Here is a 20,405-nt window from a genome sequence, read left to right on the forward strand (position 1 = left end):
ATTCTCGGTACATCTTAGTGTCTCATCTGCGTTGGTGTTGCGCGACTCATCAATCTGAACACACCAGCAACATGTTGAGCTTCCGCAACTGCTATCGACACATTACGATGTCTCACCCACGTCGGCCTTTCGCGTCGCGACGGGTTGCGCTCAACCACAATGTGTCACCTTCACGCTGCCACCCGAACAGCCATCGTTGCCACATCCCCTGGAGACATACTCTCCTGGAATACTACAGCAACAACAGCTCAATTCAGGCAGTGCCCCGACGAACTTAACTCAACCTGTTCTTCTGAACATTCTGCAACGCTTACCGATGCTGCTGCTCTGTAATCCTGACAAAGCAACAACGTGGTTCAAAATTGTGGACAAAGTGTTCGACCATTACAAACTTGATGAGTCAACCAGGTTTCTGTGCATCACCACCCACCTGCACGACCAGGAGGACTTGATTGCTGATCTGGTCGACGCCCCAGACTCATCCAAGTGCTCCACGTCGAGCAACTAGGCAACGACAAACCTTCCCAGCTCTGGAGATGGCTATGTGCCCTGGTCAGCGCCGATCTATTCTCTGACACAGCTCTCCTCGCCATCTTGTCAGATAAACTATCTCCTCACATCCGCTTTGCTCTGGCTCAGAGGTCTCCTGAAACTGTTGAGCAAAGAATGACAATTGCTGACAAGCTACACGATGCATCACTGCTCTATTTCACCAGCCATTGCCTACCTGACAAGTCTCAGGTTCATGCTCATCGCCCTGCGGCCGGGGCCATACTGTGCTGACCGTTCTGCTCACTCCGGGAAGCAGTAAACAAGCAACTGGGACGTCACCGACTCTGCCCACGGTCACGCCCCCTCCTGCAACCGAACCTGCTGCGCCCACCGAACATTGATCACCACCACTGGCAATGAACTTTCCGCAGGAAATGCAACTGCACTACTCGTACTGTTACTTCCACACACAGTTTGGTGAGGCAGCATGGAACTGCAGACCACCCTGCTACTTCCAAAACGCCAGTCACAAGTAGGTCTGGGTGCCGCCTCCTGCGCACATGTCAGGTACCCCCCAGTGCTCCATTCTGCCCATGAACGACCGGATAATTGTGAATGACTTTACATTAAAGACATTTTGTTGGGATACCTTTTGCTAGTGGACACAGGTGCCGATGATTCGCTGCTGCCTACATCCTTAGTGTCGTCGAACATCCGCCCTCATCATACTTCACTTTAAGCTGCGAATTCAACTAAACTACAATGCTCGGGTTCAACTTCCCACATCGTCTTACTCTCCGCAAACTGCAAACTCGAGTGGACTTTTTTAGTGTGCAAAATTGACAAACCTATACTAGGCATTGACGTCTTGCGACACCACAAACTTCCACTGGACCTAGTGCGAAATACCGTGTTTCCCCTGTGCTCTGTCCAGCAACCCCCCAAACCCCCCACCCCCCACCTCGTGAGGACACATCGGTCCGGGCTCATCTCATCCATATACATGCTCGTCTCTGTCAACGACGTTACAAGAAACCATGCACAAGTGCCTTGTCAAGCTTCAACACTTCGCTCACCTATGCAAGGAAAACTTCGAGCTCTCCCTCTGGTTCCACGAAACACAGCTCCAGCTCTCCAATGCAGTAAAGGAATTACAGACACTACAGCAAGGACAAAGCGATGGTTGGTAAGTGCTCCGAATCTGCTTGCAATTCCAGCAATCGAGCCTCCGTGTGTTTACCTCCCACTACCACTCACAACTGTGCTATCAAGACTGCCATATCGTGTACTGACAGTTCTGCAGGGCCACACCCTTCTAACACGACAGCGTTTGACACTCGGCCGGACACAAGTGCGCATGCGCGACGAGCGTCACGTGTTCCTGAACTGACAGCTCCTACCCTGCCCCTCCCGGACAGCACCTCAAACTATGCAACTTCAGCTCCTGCACGCTGCCGTGCGACCGCCACTGACAACAGAAACAGCGCACTCTCGCCAAGCGTTTCACCCACGACCGTGCTGCCACAGGCCGCGCCCTCGGACAATGGACTCACTAACAGCTCACGAGCTCTACCGAGCTCATCCTACCACGGTGGCACTGCTTCGGGCCGGTGGCCATCTTGTCACGTTGACTCCTGGGACACTTCACCGCCTCAGCTCCCGTCAGATCCGCCGAGTGGCTCCGAACAACACGACTACACCTCACCTGCCCCACCCGCCACACATTGTAAACAAACCGCCTCCTGTGCCGCCGGCAACATTTCCTTTGTAACCAACGGCATGGTTCACAAGCTTCACCTCGCGCCAGGTCCCCAGGTAACCCATGTCGACTTTGCCCCGAGCGCCTCTCCGACCTTAAAGAACAGATTTCTGAACTAATAACCTTGAGCGTCATTGTACCCTCTGCCAGTAGATGGTCTACGCCCATACATATGACACCCAAGAAAGATGGGTCCTGGCACATGTGCGGAGACTACCGTCAACTAAATGCATGAACAATTATGGACACCTACCCCATACCCAACATTGCCGACTTTACCAGTTCCCTCCCAGGTGCAACCACGTTCTCTGTCTTTGATTGCAAATGGGCCTACCACCAGATCCCCATGGCACCTGAAGACATTGAGAAGATGCAGCCCAGACCTGGCAACGCTTCATCAACAAAGTGCTATTTGACCTAAAATTCTGCTTTGCATATCTTGATGACATTCTTGTGTTCAGCTCCTCCGTCGAGGACAATATTCGACATGTGCAAACTGTTATGAACACTCTCATGGCAGCAGGCATCTAGACCAACCAGGACAAATTGCAGCTACATCAACCCGTTGTAACTTTTCTTGGTTTTCGGGTCTCTGCCGACGGCACTTCACCACTCCCTGAGAAAGTACAAACAATACTAAACCTACCCAGACCTTCATCATTCAAAGAGCTCTGGCGTTTTCTGGGGATGGTTAATTATTATCGCTGACATCTACCTCGGGCTGCGGAGATTCAGGCTCCACTGACGGACGCCTTGGCAGGCATCTCAGCCCGTTCCATGGACCCCTGCTATCACTGACTCTTTCACTGCCCTCAAACATCTTCTTGCCAACACCTGCATCATCCTGCATCCTCATCCCAATGCGCAGCTTTCCATCACCACAGATGTGAGCGATACTGCCATCGGCACTGTCCTTAGCCAGACAATCGATGGCCAAACTTCACCTCTGCAGTTCTTCTCACGCAAGCTCACCAATGCACAACGGAAACATTCCGTGTTTGACAGGGAGTTGCTCGTGGTCTACGAAGCGATCAAGCATTTTAAGACTGAAGTTGAAGGATGCCCTTTCTATGTTTTAATGGAGCACAAACCCTTGGCTGCGGCCATTACAAAGCCGCCAGCTGACCCGCCTCCTCGCCGCTTTCGACACATGGACTTCATATCTCAGTTCACCACCAATGTCAGACATGTCAGACACATAAAGGGTGCTCACAATATAGTTGCTGATTTCCTTTCATGAGTCGATGCTGTCCATTTGCTGTTAGACCTCTCTGAACTGCCTAACCTTCAACCTGCTGACAAGGAAACACAAAACCTGATTTCATACTCTACTTCTTCACTTCGTCCGCACAACCTTCCCTGGCATTTCTGGTGAGATCTGGTGCGACGACAGTACAGGCATGTTACGCCACCTCATCCCAACCACGCTCCGTCAAGCTGTCTTCAACGCACTGCATAATTTAGCCCACCCCGGTGTTCGAGCGTCTGCCCGCCTCGTAGTCGTGTGCTTTGTGTGGAGAAATGTCAACAAGGACTGCCAGCAATGGGCATGCTCCTGCATCGCATGCCAATGCTGCAGAGTACACAAGCACACTTCACACCCCCCCCCCCCCCCCCCCTCGGTGACTTCTCGATCCCTCCTGGGCGTTTCCAGCATATTCATATTGACATTGTAGGCCCTCTCCCCCCCCTCTAACGGCTTTTGTTATGTTCTCTCGTCTATCGACTGAACAACTCTCTGTGTCGAGGTTGTCCCCCTCCCCAATATTATGGCAGAAACTGTTGCACGAGCTTTCGTCGAGTCATGGGTATCGCGTTTCGGATGTCCAGCTATCATCATGACTGACCAGGGCAGACAATTTGAGTCGGCCCTGTTCAACGAGATTTGTAACATATGCGGCATCCGGCACATCCATTCCACAGCATATCACCTGCAAAGTAACGGGCTAGAGCGCTGGCACCGCACTTTCAAGGCAGCTCTCCGATGCCACGACTCTCTATGGACGGAGGCCCTTCCCCTTGTGCTACTTGGCATTCGTGCAATCTATAAGGAAGACCTCAAAGGCACAATAGCCGAGTTCGTATACAGCCAGAACATTGTTCTCCCTGGCAAACTTGTGAGCCCTTCCGCTTCTCTCCCTCATGGACCGCGTCAGATGCCGCTTCATCAACCTCCTATGTCATGCTCCGAGATGACACTGTCTGTGCTCCCCTCCAACCTCCATATACCGGCCCATACTGAGTTCTCCAACACCTGTGACATCCAGATGAAAGATTCAGCTGTTAGAGTCTCTCTCAACAGACTTAAGCCTGCTCATGTAGAGCCTTCTTCTACCTCCATTCGGGCTACGACCACGCCACTCACTGTCGTGGCTCTCGACGCTCCGACCATTCCCTCCATGTCGGACTTAAACACTCAATCGAGTGACTTCCAGCTCCAATCGTCAAACTCTCCTCCGACCTCACCCTCTACTCCGGTATCACACACTCTGTCGAGTGACCACAAGCTCCCCACGTTGAGCTTACCTACGATCATGCCCTTGCCGCCGGACCCTTCGCTGGTCCCCTTGACCTCTCCACTATCACCTGCCTCCCCCTGTCGAGATTTATCACACCCCCCCGTCTTGAACGTGCCCTCGCTCGAGGTGTTTGTGCCTGTCCCCCTGGACATAATCCACGACATCTCAATAATTCTGCGCGATGATACACTGTTCATCGCGTGTTTCTCTTCATCCAGTGCGCATGACACAACCTCCACCACTCAAAGCCACCTGGTGAAATGTGTTCCCCTCCTGCCTAACGTTGACCTGGACATGCTTCGTGTGTTTGCCACGCCCACTGGAGACATCGTCGTCGTCCCTCCATTCCACCCGCAAACCGCTGGCCTACCTGTCGCTGCACGACCAGCACACCCAGTACAACGCCTGGCTGCCTTCAACAACTTCCAGGTTCAGTGGCCAAACCTTCCTTCACGACATCTTCCCACACAGCTCCCCGACAACGCTGTCGAGCTGACTGTGATCCGGCTCCCGGGGACCTCCCCTGCCAACATCTTAGTCACCCCCCCCCCCCCCCGGCCTCTCAAGAGTACTCTGTACTGTGAGGGGGGAGGGGGGGGCTATGTGGCGCCGATGAGGTTGACACCAGCATCTATATGCATTCGTCTGTGGACTCTGAGCATCGTCTTTGAACTCTGAGCATTGTCTTTGGACAGTTCCACCATGTCAGTTCTTTGTGAGCCTTGCATGTGTTTAGGTGAATAAATGAACTACTGCAAAATGGGTGTTGTTTTGTGTAACCAACCCAAACTTCTCCCTCAAAACATTGCTCAGTCCTTTTAAGTCCCCCACACTGTGTGTCATCAAATCAGAGCATGGAGCAATGTCACCATCTTCGATAGTAATGGTGCCATGGCTTACAAATATGTAGATTGTCCTATCACACATTTGGTTGTTAACAATCTTCATACTCAAAATTTTCTATAACTGATTCTGTGCATTGTGTGTCAGTTCAGATTCCTCATCATGTTCTACATTTTTGGGTTTGATTTCTGAGTGATTATGGTTTGCAAACAACTTCACAGCACATATCACACTAAAATCTTCAGCTCAGTCACATTTTTTGTGCGCAAGGCCCATATCTGTGTCCTTACACAAACATATTAACTCCAAATTGAGACAACTGACATCACTAGGTGTCATTCAACTGATTTCAATAGGAAGTGCAAAAAAAAAAAAAAAACATCGGGTCAGCTCTGACCTTGTAGAAACCTAAAAGTTAGCATAAAGCACTGCCTCGAGCTGCTGAATTACTTGCAGAATTGCTCAGGGGCTGATTGTTTTTAGAACTGACTTAGCGGGTTCTGTTGGATGAAGCATCAAAACAACTGCTTTAGTTGAACAAACCTTTTGGTCTTTATCAATATCATCATCATCATCTTTGACAGTTTCAGCCTCTGGCCAGGTCTGTATGGAACATAGGCCTCTCCATTTTCTGTCTTGCCACCATCTCTCCATCTTCACCTTGGTCAAGTTTCCTCCTTTCTTCTGGACACATTCCTCTACTCCTTTCAGCCATCTGTCTCTCAATGTTCCTCTTGGTCTCTATCCTTCCAGTTTCATCTCGTGTATCCTCCTGGGTATCCTCTTCACCTCCATTCTCTTAACATGTCCATACCATCTCAGCCTTGATTTCTCTATCTCCTTTTGTAATGGTTCCACCTTCATTAACTCTCTGATCCTCTCATTTCTTAACCTGTCTATCTTTGTCACTCCAATACTGTTTCTCAAGAATTTCATCTCACAAGCTTGTACTTTGCTTTTCTCTCTTCCTTTCATAACCCAGGTTTCTGATGCATATCTCAGGATAGGGACGTAATATGACTGGCATATAAACTTTTTACTGATTTTGGGTACACCCTTGCCCCATATCAAGCTTCTGACACTCTTCCCAAATGCTTCTGCTTTTCTCCCCCACTCGTTTATTTCTCTTGTTTTTTCCATCTTCCTGTATCAGGCTTCCTAGGTACTTGAAACTCTTCACTATCCTCAATTGTTCCCCACCAATTGTTATTCCTGTTGTTCCTCTCTCCTGCTTTCTTGTTGTGATAATCATCTCACTCTTACTTTCACTAAATTTCATCCCATATTCTTGTACTGTTCATTCCCATGCATCCAACTGCTCTTGTACTTCCTCCTCCTTATTTCCCCAAATCATCAGATTATCTGCAAACACCATAGCTCTCATCTTCCCTTAATCAATTACTTGCACTACTGTGCTCATTATATCATCAACCACTACAATGAAGAGTAATGGTGAAAGTGCACTTCCCTGCCTCAAGCCATTCCTCTGTTCAATCCAAAGTGATCTCTCTCCTCCCACTTCCACACAGCTCACACTTCCATGGTACATTTCCCTTATCCTCCAAATAATCTGTTTTGCTACTCCTCTGTTCACCAGGGCTTTCCACACTTTGCTTCTATGTACACTATCATATGCTTTTTCAATGTCCAGGAAGGTCATTAGAAAAACTATTCCACATTCATGGTGCTGTTTCTGCAGTTGTCTTACAGAAAAAATTAGATCCACTGTGGGCCTTCTTTTCCGAAGCCATGTTGCTCTTCTCTCATTTTTCCTTCTAATTTTGCCAAAAATCATACTTCCAATATTTTCTCAAAAATCTCTGCACACAACAGGATTTCTTCAAAATACTCCTTCCACATATTCTTGAGTTCCTCCTTATTCTCTACATCTTGTCCACTTTTCTTCACCATTCAAGGATAATCTGTCATACCATTCTTCTCTTACTTTTAATCATCCAATATAACACCTTTTTTGAACCTCCGCTATCCTCCTACATCATTCTGGTCCACTGTTCCATCCACTTTCTTCTTTCTTTCGTCACCACTCTTTTTGCTTCTTTCCTGCTTGCCTGATACTCTTCTCTTGTCTCTACTGTTCTCCTCTGGAACCATACCCTAAAGGCTCTATTCTTTTTCTGTACTATACCCTTTGTTTTATCATTCCACCAGTGTGTTTCTTTCCATCTCTTTTTGTTGCTTGTCCTCCCACATATTGCTTCCACTGCACTTACTGATGTTCCCTTGAATATACCCCATTCCTCTTCTACTATTATTGGTTCATCCTTTGTGATGCTTTCCTTAACTGCTTGTACGTACTGCAGCCTGCTTTCTTCCTCCTTGAACTTCCGTACCCTTACACATCTTTCCTGGTTTGCTGTCCCTTTATTATCCTAAGTCCTTCTCAGGTTCATTACCAGCAAACTGGGGCCACTATCCAAGGCCTCTGATGGTATTACCTTAATGTCAATGATGCCCATTTGCTTCTGCATTTCCTCTTCAAACTCTTGGTTCTCCTCAGAAGTGCAACTCAGCTGTGGCGCATACACTTGTATTACCTCTATGGTCGACCCCTTGAGTGATATTTTGGTCTTCATCATCCTACCGCTTTTTCTCTTCACTTCTTCTTTTAATCCATCTGTTACTACTATTCCAACTCAATTTCTCCTCCCCTCCTCATTTCTACTCCAGTATAGTTGGTAGCCTTTCCTCAGTTCTCTCCTACCTTCTCCTTTCCATCTCGTTTCAGCCAACCCCAATAGGTCTAAATTCCTTCTTTCCATCATGTCTACCATCTCCTCCACCATTCCAGTCAATGTCTGTATATTTAATGTTCCAAATCTTAGTCCTTGTTTATATCCAGTATGCCATCGATTAAATCTGTCCTTTCCAAGGCCAATTCTATTTTTGAAAGCAGAAATCATAATCCACTACTGGCTTGCTGGGCCAATCATAGCTTCACCAGAGCTCTGTTAGCTGTCACTTTTCAGGGTTCCTGTAGGACCTTCACAGCTACCGTAGTGGTCCCAGGGCATACACAGTCCCCACTGTACCTCACTCCTACAGGCAATCCCCTACTTCATGCCGTTGCCCATCTCACACGACTTGGATGAGGGGTTGGACCTGTGGGAGACAGTCTTTATCAATATCATCATTTAATAATTGGAGTAACTAGAGCCCTGGCTGTTTTTTCAATGCTTTCTTAAACAACTTACGGCAGATGTTCCTTGCTGCATGAACTATCTTAATAATATTGTAGCAACAGGCACTAAGCCAGAAGAACAGTTATGCAATGTCTCTTCTTTCTTTACTATTTTGTACACTGCAGGCCTTAAGTGTAATCTTACAAAGTCACAGTTTTGTCAACTATCTGTTATGTATCTGAGTCACGAACTTTCTGAGCCTGATGTTTGACCCCTCAACAGCATGTCACCATTTGCCCTGTCTGACCAATTTGCATAGTTCATCCAAAGGTCCTCAGAGCAGTCTTAAGCCATGCAGGGACCCCTGGCTGCACAGCATCTGGGGCCAGGGTTGCCTCAAGTGTCCCCATGTGAAATGCCCCAATATTTCCCTGATTTCCAGACAAGTTTTAGCATTTTTCCCTGACAAGTTTTGAGATCTCAAGGCTAAGGTAAGATGTAAGTTGACAATCTGTCTTTGCAACTATGGTACAAAAAACAAAAGTGCAAATGAGAAAATGTCTAAAAAAACTTGCAAGCAGATGGCATTGCCTGATATGAGCAAAAATTTCATGTATTAATGTCAACATCATTTGTAATGAACTGTTTTTAGATGGAGAAAGCAAGCCAAATGGTATATGAGTATCATTAAGCCCACTGACGTTATGTTATTTCAAGAAAACAAACCACATTTGGTGGCAAACATATGCATTTCCTTGGAGTCACAAGACAGATTTAAAATACCTTCACTGATTTCAGAAAGAACTTCAGTAAAATGTAGGCCTCTTGAAAGAAGTGTATAAGGTGGGGAAGAATTGTGTAAACCAACACTGTAGGTGACCACCAATAAAATGTTGGTTGTACTATCTGTAGGTAGTGGGGAGCACGTGTGGTAATTATGATGATAAACAATCACTCACTCTCCTGTCACTTACTGTGAATACTTTTATTCTCAGAGTGTATACACAATGCATATAGTATAGAGCATGTGCTACAGAGAACTTATCTGGCAAAGATACAATTGTTCTTGCTGCAATAGGGCAGCAATATTATTGGGGAGTAGAGCCAGTGGTTCCCACAGAAGCCCCCCCCCCCCCTTCCCCAACAAGTGCAGAGCATGGTTACTGGTGTACATCATGATGTGTTGTCCCACTAATGATGGCAAGGGCTCACATATCATAGTCTGCCAGGAGCCTGGGCAGCCGTAAAGGGCAGGCGGCCCGTGCTGTCAGTGGCAGTGCCGATGAGGTGGTGACAGTGTCCATTGAGGTGCTGGTGGCTGGTCGTGTGTGTGCTAGTGAGCCTGTCTCTCCACTGGTAGCAGTGTCTGGAGTCTAAGTCATCATTATGAAGCGCTCTGGGGCCGACACAAGCAGGTAGCTGTTTGAAGAAAGAGTTGATTTCAGACCTGCTGTGTCGATTGTGGCCGGAAGGTGCATGGAGTGCTGTAATGACCTCAAGACCGAGCTGTAGCCCAGCTGTCTATTGCTGAACTTGGCCCAAATCACGAATATAAGTCCTGCAGTGTTACAGAAATCTTCTGGGAGGTATGCATCTTCAACTTCTTGTGGCGTAATGAATAGTCCATTAAAGTTCCGCAACTCACTCTGAAGATGGCCACATGATGCATGGCTGAAATATCACTGGAAAAAATTTCATTTGCGCAGTTGCATGCCCAAAAGTTAATGGGGTCTTCTGGGAGGTAGCCTCGCAGGTCTAGGCTGATGGTAAATCGGCATGAGGAGCCTGGAGCTGGGGATGGTGGAGGCTACACACAGGTTGTGTCGTCTTAAGTCCACGTGGGTTTTAGGCAGTTCAGTGACACTTTTTTCCAGCTTGCATGATATCAAAAGTGTTTGGCCCTCATTTCAACATGTATGGGTCACCATATGCAGAGTGTAGGGCGAGTTTGATGGCATCAGTCCTGAGAATGATGTGTGTACATGATTGGATGTCCTTGTGCACAAAGACAGCTCGTTTGGCATGGTAGTGTAATGTAGCAAATTACTACGAGATGACATTCATTGCAGTAAGTCACGCAGCCATTTGGTACAGTGGCTGCAGGATGGCTATGTTTTTTGTCATTTTGTTTGCAGCGCAGCTGACGCTGCCTGCCTTGAAAACTGCATAGTGTAATCATCAGTCAATATGAAGATTCATACCCTCTACAAATCTAAATAATCCATATTAGTTATTATCCGATATGGTTCAAATTTGGTACACAGCCTTTTGTTATTAATGGAATGATGCTGTCAAAATTTCAGATTTTTATTTATAATAGTGTAGGAGACAAAGAAAATTATCTAAAAGTCCTAAAAACCAATGCTTGCTTTTTAAGGCCATGTTAGAAACAAATACAGATTGACTTGCATTACCATTTGAAGCCATTACAAAGTTAACAGTGCAAAAAAATCGATTAATTAGAATTTTCTTTCTTTAACACTTTAGTCACTGTGCATTTTATAATACAAAATTATTATTTGATTAAATTTTGTTGTGTGAGTGCATGAGAATGATTGAGAGAGTGTATGTGGGACATACATTAAAACATGTCACTTTTCATAAATCTTTGTACAAATAGACCATGGGAAAGTTATGGTGCAACCATGATTCAGATGACGTATGTCAGTGTGAGCTTGCTTTTGTATAAAAGCAACCAGAATGAAAGTTAGAGGCAGAATAAGTTTATTTAACAAGTTGGAGAATATTTTGTACTTTGCTCATTTTGATTAAACAATGTACTAGACACTGAAGTTTTAATGACTTTAATTTCTATCAGATTATTGATTGGATAAGGCAAGTTTTTCCGTGAAAATTATCTGGAAGGAACATTCTGATTGGTCGTTTAGATCAACAGCCAATCAGAATTAAGCTGTTCCCGCACGAATATAGTGGAGTGGGCAGTGAGTATAATAGTTCGATACAGTCGCTTGCTAACCAGCCTACGGATAACACCATGTTAGATATCTCCATTAAAATACTCCGAAAAATGAAGAAATAGTGAGGTAATAGTGGTTTGAATACCTCGTGACTGAAGCAACTGGAGTTATGAACATTTTAATGGAAGTGTGGTGTTTCTATATTAAATACTTTGAGAGTTAAGAGCATGTGAACTTTCTGATCATGGTAACAATTCTGCATGGCATGTTTCATGTTCTGTACGGAATATTTTGGTGAGCACTTCTTTCAAAGAAGACCACTGAAATGACTGAATGTTTAACTCACAAATAGTTGCAGGTGGGTACCAGGTAGAACGTGAAAATTAGTTTGGTCAGACTAGCAAAAATTCTGGCTGCTTTTTGAGTGAAACTATGTTGCACAGACCATGAACTTTGAATGATAGAGCATTACCATATTAAATATGGACTTGATAACCATTTCATGTGTTTCCATATGAATAAAAAGCAGATTCAATCTAATTTTAAATGCTTTCTGCAAGTAGACTGCATCCTCGCACTGCCCGATTTTTAAAAAATGAACTTTCAGGAACTGACTTTCAATTTGAGTTACGCGACCTCTGTGTGGTAGGTTTTTTTTATATTATTTATTTTATGGCCTTCATTGGACCACTCTAGTCAAAAATACAAAGTTCTAAACAAGTTGTTACACAGGGATACAATTTGGTTCAACAATAACTCAATATGATATTTAGGTAATGTAATTATTAGAGTCTATTCTTATATGAAAGGTGTTTTGCTCTTCTGTCTGCCCAATATTTCTTCATTCTTTCAGATATTGTCTTTCTTTCTTCATCTGAGACCACTCTTCCTGTATTCCTTTTATTGATTTTAATTTGTAGTCTGGTTTGCGGCTCTTGCAGTATTCTGGTTTTCTCTGTCTTGTTTTGTAGGTCATCTACTGTAGTTTGGAGTTCTTTTACATCTTCCTTAATTTCTGTGATCCATTTAATGTCGCTCTTGCTATTCCACAATTTTTGTACTATTTTTTTACTAATTCTGTTTTCTGGAGTTCTCATCAGATGTCCAAAGAATGAGATGCGTTTCTTCCTGATTGTGCTCATGACTGGTTCTATTTTCTTATATACTGTTTCATTTGATGCTATTCTCCAATGTCCATTTATTTTATACTGTTTATTTATACATGTCCTAATTCTTCTTCTTTCTATTTTTAGTATTCTGTCAATTTCTGCTGTATTAGTTGTTTTGAAGATAGTTTCAGCTGCATACGTTATTTCTGGTTGTGTAACTGTTTTATAGTGTTTTAATTTTGCATCTATAGATAGGCTTTTTTTGTTGTATGTAGTTTTGGTAATGTAATTTGCATAGTTCAGTTTTTTTATTCTATTCTGCCATGTTGGCTTCTCATTTAGATTGTATGTTATTATTTTGCCTAAATATTCAAATTTATCAACAATTTTGATTTCCTGTTCTCCTATTGTAATTTTGTTTGCAAGTGGTGGATCAGTTAGCATAATCTCTGTTTTTTCAAATGATATTCTAAGGCCTACTTTCTCTGCTATTTCTTGCAGTGATTTCACTTGTTGCCTGGCTTCTTGAATGGTGTTGGCTAGGAGAGCAAGATCATCAGCGAATCCCAAGCAGTTTAAGCTAATATCATCTTTTGCACTTCCAATTCTTATCCTCTCTGGATTGTCCTTGTACCATTCTCTCATTATGTATTCCAGTGCGCAGTTGAACAATAATGGTTATAGGCAATCACCTTGTCTTAAGCCTGTTTTTATGAGGAATGGTTCTGAAATTTCTCCTCTAAACTTCACTTTTGATTTGGTGTTGGTTAGAGTGAGTTGTATTATTTTAATTAGTTTTGGATGGAGTCCTAGATTTCTTAAAATTTTTAATACTGAAGGTCTGTGGAGACAGTCATATGCCTTCTTAAAATCTACAAATGTTATTGCCAGAGGTTTGTTCCGTTTCTTGTAGTATGCCATGATCAATTTTAAACTAATTATCTGCTCTGCACAGCTTCTCCATGGTCTGAAACCTCTCTGACATTCCCTTAACTCCTGTTCTAATTGCTCCTTGATTCTTTCATATAGGATCTTGGATAGAATTTTGTATGTGCAATCTGGGAGAGAGATTCCTCTGTAGTTGTCTGGGTTGCTCTTATCTCCCTTTTTGTGTAGTGGGTGGATGATAGCTGTGGTCCAATGTTCGGGAAATCGTTCTGTTACCCAAATTTTTGTTAGAGCCATGTGTAAGGAGGTCTTGACTGTGTCACTTAAATATTTCCACATTTCAACAAAAACCTGATCTTCTCCACATGCCTTATAATTTTTTTGTTCTTTAAGAATTTTTTCTACTTCTTGGAAAGTTGGAGGGTCTAGTTTGTTAGGTTTGGTTTTTATTGGGGTATTTATGTTGATTTGTAAGAGTTCTTTGGGTTCCTCGCAATTCAGAAGTTTGTTAAATGCTTTTGCCATGATTTCTGCATTTTCCTTGTTACTGTGTGTCATTCTTTCAGCTTCATCTTTCAGTATTAGTGTAGGGGCCTCATACTGCTGTAGTTGTTTCCCAAAGATTTTGTAGTATTTCCTGGAGTTGGTTTTATGATAATTACCTTCTATAAAGTTTATAATATCTTTATGAAATCCTCTCTTGATTCTTCTAATATTTTGAGTGAATTTTTTTCTTTCATTTTTTAGGTTGATGGCATTTTCTTCAGTTTTATGTGTTTGAAACTTTAACCATGCTTGGTGTCTATCTTCATGGAATTTGTCACATTCTGATGTCCACCATGCATGTTTCCTTCATGGGTTCAAGGGAGCTAGATTCTCTGCTTCTTTTTTAAGATTAGGCACTAGTTGTTCTAGATCATCTGTTAATTTGATGGTTTGTGTTATTTGTTGGTACATATTATTTTCAATTAGCTGATGTGGGTCAAACTTCCTTTTTATTTTGTTAGTTTTTCCCGTCCTCTTCTTCAGTGGAGTGAATCTGATTTTAATTTTAACCATATAGTGGTCTGAGCCTGTGTCTACTCCTCTCTGTACTTTAACATTGTGGATCTCCTTATGAAATTTTTTGTCCATACAGACATGGTCTAGCTGCCACTCGCCCTTCCTCCAATCTGGATGTTTCCATGTTTTAAGTTTACTTGGCTTCCTCTTAAAGTATGTTGACTTAGATATAAGGTTGTGTTGTCTGCAGTGTTCTACAAGTCTTTGACCGTTTTTGTTCGTAAATTTATGTGGACTCCATTTTCCAATCATATCTTTATATTTCCATTCTTTTCCCAACTGAGCATTGAAATCTCCCAATAAGATTTTTACATTCTTTTTATTTACTCTGTTCACAGTTTGTTCTAGAAGGTCCCAAAATTTATCTACCTCTTCCTTTGTTTTTGTTAGACAATTTTTTTCATTTGTTGGGGCATGAGCATTTATTATTGTATAGGTTTTATTCATTGTTTTAAATCTTAGAGTCGCAATTCTTGGTGATACTGGTTGGAAATCTATTACTGAACCTATTATTTTTATGTTTACTAAAAACCCTGTTCCAAACTGGGGACATTGTTTCATTGCCCTTGGTCCTGGTTTCCCATTATAAATTCTGTATCCTTGTGATTCGAATGGGTCCTCTGTGATGTTTCTCATTTCTTGGATCCCTGTTATTAAAATGTTTTGTTTATTTAGTTCATCTGTGAGCTCCTTGAGTTTTCCGGTCTGAAGTAGTAGGTTTATGTTGTGTGTTGCTATATAATTTATTTGCTCATGTTTAATCTTCTTTTTGTTTTTTAGCGTGCATTTAGATGGTTGCAAATGCTCCAATTCGTTGCTGTCTTCTAGTTGACTACCCACCGAATCCGATGTAGCCTTTTCCTGCCTTTTTGAGCAGGACGGTGGAATTTTTTTCCTAAAAGACCTTTCCATTTTTGACTTTCGAAGGTTGTCAACCTTAGTTGGAGCAAGCTCCGATTTACAACTATGGTTGTTAACCACAGAGGGTGTGTTTGGTCTGCAAGAGCTATTTTATTTCACTCAAGTCCACCAGTAAACCGATGAGGACTTCCCTATCCGTCACCTGGGATGCACCACGAAGGAGTATCACCTCTCCTCCTACTATGACAGCATAGTAGGTTCGTGGCTGTGTGGTAGGTATTGGGTAGTGGTTTCATAAACGCTGCTTTACACTGCCTAGCACATTATCTGCTACTACAGAGTGTAGGGACGCCGGTAAAAAGCATATCGAGGTAGGTGGGCTTTAGATAAGTGAAAGAGAGAATGCATACAACTGACCCTGCCCCACCACAGTAGGATGGCAGGGGGATGCAAACGTGGCAGATGCGGTGCCTAACATGTTTTACTAGGTCCGGCAGGTCGACGTTCATGGGGTCAGTGGTTTGTGACATGAACACTGCTGGGAGGGTGATTGGTTCCCTATTGAGCACCTCTGGCAGCGAGGTGACCAGATCTTCTTTGTAGGCAGCTCTTATGCCCAGCAGCACCCAAGGGAGGGCCTCCAAAAACTCCTGGTCATGGCATATGAGCGCTGTCTTTGTTAGCTGCTCGTGAGCTGACATTGGTGCAATGGTGGTTGGTGTACCTAGCAGCCAGGGTTTTAAATTCCTCGAACAATGCTTGGCACTTAAGCATGAGGTCCAGCATTGATTCGAGGAAGGAAGAGCAGGAGGTGGAGTTTTGTCCATTGGTAGATGGTCACTGTTTACTCCACTGATCGGCATGCGGCTGCCACAATGTTGTAGCAAGTCTGTAAGGCTCTACCCAGGTCCAGCAGAAGATTATAGTGCCTTAAAAAAATCTACACCCGACATTGGCTCTACAGTGCTGACCACGAAAAATGTCCATGTGCGAGGGGTGTGGTTGTCCAGTTGAACTATGATAGAGGCCATGCCTATCATAGGAATCACTGAATCATTTGCAATGCATAGTTGCATTGTGGATGGTATATGATTTCCAGGTGTCAGCTGAGGTGGCAGCATGCTGACATCAGTGCACGTTTCAACTAGGAGGTACGCTCTAAGATGGTTGTCATAGACGAAGAGCCAAACGCCGTTAGAATGTAGACGAGAGATAGGATGAGTGTAGTCATGTTTCGTAGTGAGGCAGTGTGAAGCAGGGGCCTGGGTCCATCATGGTATATGACTGTCGGTGCCTCACTGCAGCGGAGTCTTGCGAGGCTGCTGCAGGCGTGGCATGGAAGGGCTTGGCTGATGTTGGAGCAGCTCGTCAACTGTAGATTGATCGGGCATTGTGTAGTGGGCACTGTGTTGTGGTGTCCACGGGCACAGCCGGTGCGCAGGCTGACCGAGGCTGGCTGTAGGTGCAACTGGTGTTGTCGTCAGTGCTGGAGCCAATGCAAGTGTTTATCAAGGCGTGATGTTCATGAGGGCAAGCATTCAGTCGGTAAGGCATAACTGGGTTTCCAGTGGTTTGTCCTCATGCATTAGCATGGCTGTCTGTACATTTTCAGGCAGCTTGAGAAGCCATAGTGACCAGAGAGCATGATCTGGTAAGAGGTTTGTATTGATTTGGAGGCGTAACCTGTACCAGAGTGCTGACGGGATATCGTGGCCCAGTGACAGGCACTGCAGTATGAGTGTCTTCACTGTCTGATATCTGTCAGCGGTTGGTTCATGCAATAGGAGGCTGCTGATAAGATCAATGTTGATGTGGAGGTGGTTCAAAGGCACTAAAAACTTGTCATGGTCGCCTGTGATTCTGGCCGACTGCATCTTGCACTTGCAGAGTGCCAACCATACTTAAGGAGAATCAACTTGCAGCGGCAGCAGATGTTTGATGTGTGGCCGGTGGCAATCTGCCTGGTGGCGAGGGGCCAGAACCAGTATGAGGTTGTTATAATTGTGTGAAGTACATGGGGTGGGTTCATGAACACCATCCAGTGGCAATGATAGAGGCGGCAGCTGGTGTCACGGAGCAGTAGTCACAGCAGATGTGTTGTTAATGTGGGTGTCATGACCGATTATCACAGGATGCGGTGCAGGTGTCGAGGCTGGTGCATTGCTGTAGTGGGGTACTGAGGAACACAGCACGGTGGTTGGGTCTTGGTTGGTGGTAACTGTGGTGGATGGAGCATCAGTGTAGGTTACCCAACGCTGTGGCTGTTGTAGTACTCCTTGTGTTTCCAAACCGCGTGGGTCATATTATTATATGCTGTGGTCATGAGGTGAGAAAACACTGCACGGCTGCAGTAGACGTGGTGTGTCTGCTTGTTGAGTGACATTATGTGGCAAGCATGGCCTGGAGTATGCCACAGCCATTGTCGGTATGATGTCATCATGATGACGTGATGGGGGTCATGGCACAGCCGTAACGAGTGTGATGGTACCCGGGTGATGTATAGTATTGCATATAACTTAAAGTTTGGGTGTAGGCCATGGAAAATATGGTCTGGCACAGGAAGGTCACTTGTTGGATAGAACTATCCACAATAACCCATAAATATTGGTTCTCTGCAGTGGAAGGCGGTCATATATGGTGGTGATTGTTTGTCAGCAATTGTGGTACTCTGGAGGGTGTCCATAATTTGGAACATTGCACACAGAATGTCAACACATGCTGAGTCATTAGAATGAAAATGAGTGCAGTGTAGTTCACTAACACATCACTGATTGGGATATTAGTAGCACAGTAGCACTGGTTAGGCGGTGGGGATGGTGGCAGGCAGCCATTGTTCACTGTGTGTGGTCACTGTTGATGTAGCACAGTTAATTAAGGGAGTGGCAGGCTTCGTCTCAGCACCTTCACTGATAACACCATACTTGATTTAAGATTTAGTGTGTTTGTCCATTTGGCGAGAGGTAACAATGCCCTGGTTTGGTGGTTGTTGAAACAATGGGAACATTGACCATTTGATAACCATAGTCGCATTGGTTATATCGTCTGGGAATATCGCGCCAATCGGACTAGCGGGTGTAAATAGTTCCTATAAAAGAGATAAAAGTGAAGTGAAAAATGGTGATAACTGCAAGTTATGTAACAAAAAAGTCAGGAAAGGTATCCAGTGCAAATACTGTAAATGGTGGTTTCACGAAAACTGTTGTAAAATAAACATAAAATTAATAACTGTGGACTACTCGTGGTCATATGATGCGTGTGTAACAGAAATGTGTAAAATGAACTATATAAACATTATCAGACACAAGGATTTAATAATTGAAATGTTACAAAGTGATACTGAAGCGCTACAAATAAAGTGTGCTTCTTTAGAACACAAATGCAAAATCTTGTGGAGCAGCAATATTTTAAAAGTGAATGAAAACAAATGTACTGTAACTGTTAAATCACATGAACCCAAGAAATGTGCTGCAGCTGAAAAAATAGAACACGACAATTCAGGTAAAAATAGTGTAAGAATAGCAGACGAGCACCAACATTACATGAATATTAAAAACCCGAATAAAAAAAAAGCTTATGTCTGACAATGTTGAAGACAGCTCTGCAGTGTTAAAAATCACACAAACAAACATGAAATCTCCAAAGAACAATTCTTCAGCCATGCAAAAACAAATACATCATGGATTCAAATTAAAAATATTCGGAGACAGCCATGTACACAATGTTTCAAACTTTGTATAAAAAATCAAACTCTGCTAAGGACAACGTGTGTGTGTCAGCTGTTGTTAAGCCTGGAGGGATATTTGGAAATGTAACCAGCAATATACAAAAATAATGTGCCAATCCCACTAAAAGTGACTGTGTTGTTCTCATAGTGGGATCAAACGATGTTTACTGCAACGAGGCCAGTACATTTATAAGAAATCTGATTGCTATCTTGCAGTTGCTATCAACTACAAATGTAGTAGGGAATTTACCTCTGAGATTTGATCTAGCAGACTGGTCTTGTGTAAATGGTGAAATTCGACAAATAAATCGTAAGTTACAACATTTCTGCTCCAAGTTTAAAAATGTAAGACTTCTGGACGTCAACAGCTACGAAAACACTAGTTTCACAATTCATGGTCAACATTTAAAACTATCTAGTAAAAAGAGACTTGCATCAGACATAAACAAAGCTGTTGACGTAATAATTCATGAAAACAGACGGGCTATTGCCCTAAATTCAAACACGCAGGGAAACTAGTGGAAGGGGCCAACTCCAACCGGATTTGGCCCAATATAAACAATCCAGAACAGCAGGAAATTCAAAGTGACAAACTAAAAGTACCATTAAGGCTCATGCACTTAAATATACAATGTCTTAGAAATAAGCTCAATGTTTTACAGGCTTTTGTTAATGATCATTCACCTCATGTAGTTGCGTTAACTGAGATGGACTGAAATCTGAGGAAATTATTTACTTTAAACTAGATGGCTATTTCCTAGGAAATAGCTACTGTAGACAGCATCTTAAAGGTAGAGGTGTAGCAGTATTTGTTAGAGAGCAGCTCAAAGTAAATAAATTAAACCATCTAGATCTGTATAATAATGAAGGCTTGACTTAGGTGACAGGCGTTGAACTCCATATCAAAGGTTGCGGAAAGAGCATGATGAAACAGAAAATTATTGGGATTTATTGTCCACCTACATCAGAGGTGGGGCATTTCATAGATATTTTTAGTAGAATAGTGGGATACTGTGACCCAAACGAGGTAACAATGCTTGGTGACTTGAATATAGAGGCAACATCTTGCAATAACCATAACAGCAGGCTA

Source organism: Schistocerca americana, chromosome 2, assembly GCF_021461395.2.
Source record: "Schistocerca americana isolate TAMUIC-IGC-003095 chromosome 2, iqSchAmer2.1, whole genome shotgun sequence".
NCBI lineage: Eukaryota > Metazoa > Arthropoda > Insecta > Orthoptera > Acrididae > Schistocerca > Schistocerca americana.